The sequence below is a fragment of the Mastomys coucha genome, unplaced genomic scaffold (genome assembly GCF_008632895.1).
Source record: "Mastomys coucha isolate ucsf_1 unplaced genomic scaffold, UCSF_Mcou_1 pScaffold4, whole genome shotgun sequence".
Classification (NCBI taxonomy): Eukaryota; Metazoa; Chordata; class Mammalia; order Rodentia; family Muridae; genus Mastomys; species Mastomys coucha.
The window spans coordinates 18,688,950-18,694,601 of NW_022196910.1; the positions used below are offsets into that span (position 1 = coordinate 18,688,950).

The following is a 5,652-nucleotide window of genomic DNA, read 5'->3' on the forward strand; positions in this document are numbered from 1 at the left end:
TAGATTATATATATCTGAATATATATTATATATATGTTGATAAATAGTGTATTTGTTTGAGATGGTGTCTTGCTACTGTAGCTTAGGGCTGCCCCAACTCACAATCCTTCTGTCTGAGCCTCCCAAGTGCTAGAATTACTAGTATCTGCCACTTAGCTCTATATTTTGTTTGTTTTGAGACAGGATCTCACTCTGGTAGCCCTGAAACTTATTTATGTAGATCAGGCTGGCCATGAACTCACAGAAATCCGCTTGCCTCTGCCTCCCAAGTAAGTGCTGGGGTTAGAAGCATGTGCCACCACAACTGGCACCAGCTGTTCTTTAACACTCTAACCAATCAGTGCTTATGAATTCTGATTTTTTTTAGATTACGATGGATTTTTCCCCCCCTGATGAATAATGACGGTGAGAATCTTTCCATATGCTTCAGGGATATTCGTGTACCTACTTTGGGGAAATGTAAACTCAGGTCACATTCAACAAACCTTTTGCCTTGATCTTTAATTATCTATTTTGACAATTTGTTATCCAGCATGACCTTGAACTCTGGGTTCAAAGAACAGGTGAGACTACTGAAACTTGCCCCTGGTGCCCAGCTCTTTGTTTAGTTTTGTCTGTTTTTGTTTTTAAAGATTTTATTAGTTATATGTAAGTACACTATAACTGTCTTCAGACACTCCAGCAGAGGACGTCAGATCTCATTACAGATGGTTGTGAGCCACCATGTGGTTGCTTGGATTTGACCTCAGGACCTTCGAAAGAGCAGTCACTGCTCTTACTGGGCCATCTCTCCAATCCGTTTAGTTTAAAAAAAAAACAAAACATTTTTTAATGACTTACTTTCATCTCATATACATTGGTGTTTTGCTTGCATGTTCTGCCTTGCACACCCAGCCTGTGTGAGGGTGTCAGGTCCCCTGGAACAGTTGTTGCTGCTGCCTATGACCTTCTAGTTTGGCTTTAAGAATGTAGAATTATTTTTTGGTTTGGAAACTAATACACCAGGAGAGATAGTTGGCAGGAGTCAACAGCTCACAAGAGGGTCTGCTGCATAGGTTGCAAGTCAGCACCTGTTACAACTCAATGCTGTTTCAGGACCAAATGGAACCATCTTTTGAAGCCACACACCGTGGGCAGATGCTGAACTTCCACTCCTACAGTGCTGTATACCATCTAGGTGGTCACCAGCAACTTCCTCCTGCTCATCTTCATGACCTACAGTGGGTACTTGGTACCACAGTAGCTTCGGGGCCAGTCTGGGATAGGACCTTTTCTCTTTGCCTGGAAGGCAGTGGTACTGCACGTCACAAAGCATTGCCATCTACATCAGCCTTATTGCAGTAGAAAGTATCTTAGGGCCAGAAAACAGGATCCCTTCTCCCACCATCCCTTCTTGCCTGTCACTTTCAACTCACATACCTATTGAATAAAGGTTTCATTGAGTCTCTAAAGTAGTGATTTTTTGGAGACAGGGATTTGTGTACCTCTGGCCTTCTTGGAGCTTGCCTTGTAGACCAGGCTGGCTTTGAACTCAGCGATCCACCTGCCTCTGACTCCTGAGTGCTGGGACTAAAGGGGTGCATCACCACACCCAGCTTAAGTAGTGCTATTTTCTAATAAATTGACATTTCTCCTGAGAAGCCTTCCAAGTATCTTCTCCCTTACCACCCTGACCCTTGCTTAATCCAGGTTGCTTCCTATTTAATGATTTGACTACCTGCTTTTCGTGTATGTGCGCATTTCTTAAGAGATGTGTGTACTTGGGTGGGGTTCTCAGCCAGTGATATAATTGAATCCTAACTTCAAACAGGATTGATGGCTGTTAGGTACCGTCTCAACTAAAAGATTAGATTTCAATGCAATAAGTGGCAAACAATTGTGCCTTTATCTCATGTGATGTTACATTGAAATATTTGTGGTATGTGGAGAGTAGAGACTGAATATGGGCCTAGAGTATTTGGTTTGTTTTTGTTTTTGTTTTTTTTTTCCCCTCCAGAGACAGGGTTTCACTGTATAGTCCTGGCTCACTCCTGTAGACAAGGCTGTCCTCGAACTCAGAAATATATGTGCCTCTGCCTCCCAAGTGCTGGGATTAAATTAAATTTGGTTTGTTTTTCGAGACAGGGTTTTTCTGTGTAGCCCTGGCTGTCCTGGAACTCATTCTATAGTCCAGGCCTGCCTCTGCTTCTGGGGCCAAAGGTGTGTGCAGCCTCTGCCCTGCTTAGAATGTATGTTCTTGTGGTGCTCATTCATCATCCTGTGTTTCCACTGAATCTTTTGATTTGAATATATTTGGTTACCAAAATAAAAATAGGACAATCAGTTTGAGATGATAGATTACTAAAGCCTCTATCATAAAAAGAATGGATGTACCCACCACCATGCAGTTTAGCAGGCCCTTCCTTTATTCCTGGGTCTAAATTCCAGTTCCACTCACTCATCACATACCTGCCTAGTTTTCTTCTTTAGTTTTTCAAGACAGGGTTTCTCTGTGTAGCCTTAGCTGTCCTGGAACTCACTCTGTAGACCAGGCTGGCCTCGAACTCAGAAATCTGCCTGTCTTTGCCTTCCAAGTGCTGGGATTAAAGGCGTGTGCCACCACTGCCTGGCTCTTGTGACTATTTTCAAGCAGGGTTTCATTACATAGGCCTGGAACTTGCTATGTGGATCAGGCCTTTCTTTCCTCCTGACTAAAGGCACAGACCACAACAGCTGGCTTTATCTCACGATGTTATCTACTGTCCGCATTGTTCAGTCGGATCTTTGGTAAGCTTAGCTTGGGTCCTATTAATTCCAGCCTTAGGTTCTCTCTCAAAGGAACTTTTTGTTGAATTCCAAGGCTTTTGATTCTCTTGATCCCTTTTAGTTCTCAAATACACCACAAAAATGTAACTTACAAAGGAGTATGCATGATTTTACTGATAGAGACCACAGCAAAATCATGGCTAAGCACTAGTTTTGGAGAAAAAGAATAGGAAAGAAACAAGTGGGAGCTGGTAATATACCAAGCTGTGTACATTTTTTCACCCAAGACAGAGTCTCTTTGTGTAGCCTTGGGTGACCTGGTATTCACTTTATAGACAAGGTTGTACTCAAACTCAGAGAATGGCCTGGCTTTGCATTCTGTAACTAACAAACTATTTTGAGGTCATTTCTGTCAGATTTACTCAGCATAGAATGGTTATTGTCAACTCCTCTTAAAATACTCTTGACTGTGCTCTAGACTTCCACCACCCAACCACTGAACTTGAGTCTTTGTAAAAACCCAAGTCCAGGGCTGGAGAGATGGCTCAGCAGTTAAGAGCAAGGACTGCTCTTCGAAAGTCATGAGTTCAAATCCCAGCAACCACTTAATGGCTCACAACCATCCATAATGAGATCTGATGCCCCTTCTGGGGTCTGTACTTACATATAATAAATAAGTAAATCTGTAATAATAATAATAAAAAAAAACCCAAATCCAAGGGTTGAAGAGACAGCTCAGTGGTTAGGGGCACTGAGTTCAATTCCAGCAACTGTACAAACAATCTGTAATGGGGTCTGAAAACGAAGCACTCATAAAAAACCCCAAGTCCACTTCAAAAGCAGTTGTCTCTTAACTGCTAGAGTATTCCTCAGACCCTCTGGGTGGTCTTTCTATTCTATGGATAATGCATTTCAGTTGAGTCTCCCCGCAGTTTCACATTTCTAGCATTTTGAACATATTTAAAGATGCTCTGGGTTAAGTTTCTCAAGCTTCAGCATCCTCATTGCCAGACTCTCGGGTGGACTCATCCAGTACTTGAGGCTTACTGGGTTCCAGAACTCCCTGCAGTATCAAATGCAATGCTTTCCAACACAGGCAATGTGGTCCGTGTCAGCACCATGGGGCTTCTGCATGCTTGGTGCCTCAGTGTTCAACGCAGTTGTGAGATAGGCAGGGACAGGAACTTCAAGCTGGGACTAGTTCAGCTGTCTGGGCTGCATGCATGCCACTGGGATCAGTAACCTGCCTGGATGAGGCCGATCACCAGCCGCATGTCCTGGTGGGTACCGAGCACTGTTTTGGCAGGTACCAAGCATATCACAGTAGTTTGAAAGCTTTTCAAAACCAAGGTCTACTTTTCCTCCAAATTTGTCTTCCTGTAAAACTCCTGCCATGACCAGCCCACCTTCCAGCAGGACGCATTATTAAAATAACCATACAGCCTCTAGGTCCAGATCTAACAAAACCTACTAACTGCCTTTGAAAGATTGAGTTTACATACTATCAACTGACTCAAATGACTCCAATCAAAGCAAACATTTCAGACAACCAGCCAGAGTAGTGTAGGTGCTCTACCAATATTCCAAACACTTGGAAGGCCGAGGCAGGAGGAGCCTAAGTTTGAGGCCATCTCATAAAAGTCCGTTCTAGGACAGGAGTGGTGGTACAACCACTACTTATAATTCCAACATTCAGGAACCCAATGCAAGAAGGAGAATGACCTTAAATCTAAATCTAGTCTGGCCAGTACAGACAAAAAAGCTCTGGATAAACCCAGGGTCTTATTACATATTAAGCACATACTATAACCATTGAATATATACATGGCCTGTCCATATGAAAAAGATATTTAAGATAGTCTCACTGTGCAGCCCCAGCTGGTCATGAACTTACCATGATCCTTCTGTGTACTAGGGACTACCGGCATGTGCCAATGCTTATTTCACAAGAATTTTATTCACAAAGGCAGTAACTAACATGGTTTCTTAGTGCTATATAACACCTAAAAAGTTGAGGCAGTCAGTTTACAGAAGCACAGAGGATCCTACCTCCCGAGGCCATGAAAGCTCAATGAGAACAACTCAAGATTTCAGACTGTTGACATGTGAGACTCTATTACTAACAAAGAAAATATGTGTTAAAAAAAAAAAGTGCTCGCTTTGGCAGTACATACACTAAAACTGGAATGATACAGAGAAGATTAGCATGGCCCCTGTGTAAGGATGACACGCAAATTCGTGAAGCGTTCCATATTTAAAAAAAAAAAAAAAAAAGATGTGCAGAGGCGGATTTCTGAGTTCTAGGACAGCCAGGGCCACACAGAGAACCCCTGTCTGGAAAACAAACAAACAAAAGTTTTTGGAAGAAACAAAACATGACCAAATAAATGAAGACATTGAGATTCATAGATTTAAATAAAGTCACCACAGAGGGACACATGAATGACAAAGATGAAACCAGCACCCTCATCTCACAAACACAGGCTGTGACAGATTCCAGTCACACTGAAGACTAACAATCGAGAGTGTCACCCGTAAATACTTAAGACAGTAAGCAGGAGCTGGAATGACTGTGCTGCTTCAACGGGCACTGAGGAGGCAGGTCTCTGTGGGTTTGAAGCTAGCCAGTGCTACATACTAAGTTCCTGCTCAAAAAAGAGGGGTGGGGTAGGGATCCACCATAAACACTGGTATAGTTGGAAAATGACTGCATTACAGGAAGGAAGAGATGCTTGGGGTATTCTAAATGCTACTCTCTAACAGGACCCAACTACTACAATAATTAGAAAGCAGACTAGGTTAAAATAAGAACTAAAGCTTAATCTATAAATAAATATCACACGGTAAGTGCTATATAGAAATCTTAAACTTCATGCTATCTGAAAATCATTTATTCAACAACAAAAC

General features: G+C 42.3%; 1 non-coding gene across 1 annotated transcript; it reads left to right on the forward strand.

Moving 5' to 3' along the window:
• The first annotated feature begins 4,896 nt into the window (after nt 1–4,896).
• LOC116076656 lies at nt 4,897–5,003 on the forward strand. The gene has a single exon (XR_004113055.1). It is a non-coding gene; the product is annotated as a U6 spliceosomal RNA (small nuclear RNA).
• Nucleotides 5,004–5,652: the final 649 nt, after the last annotated feature.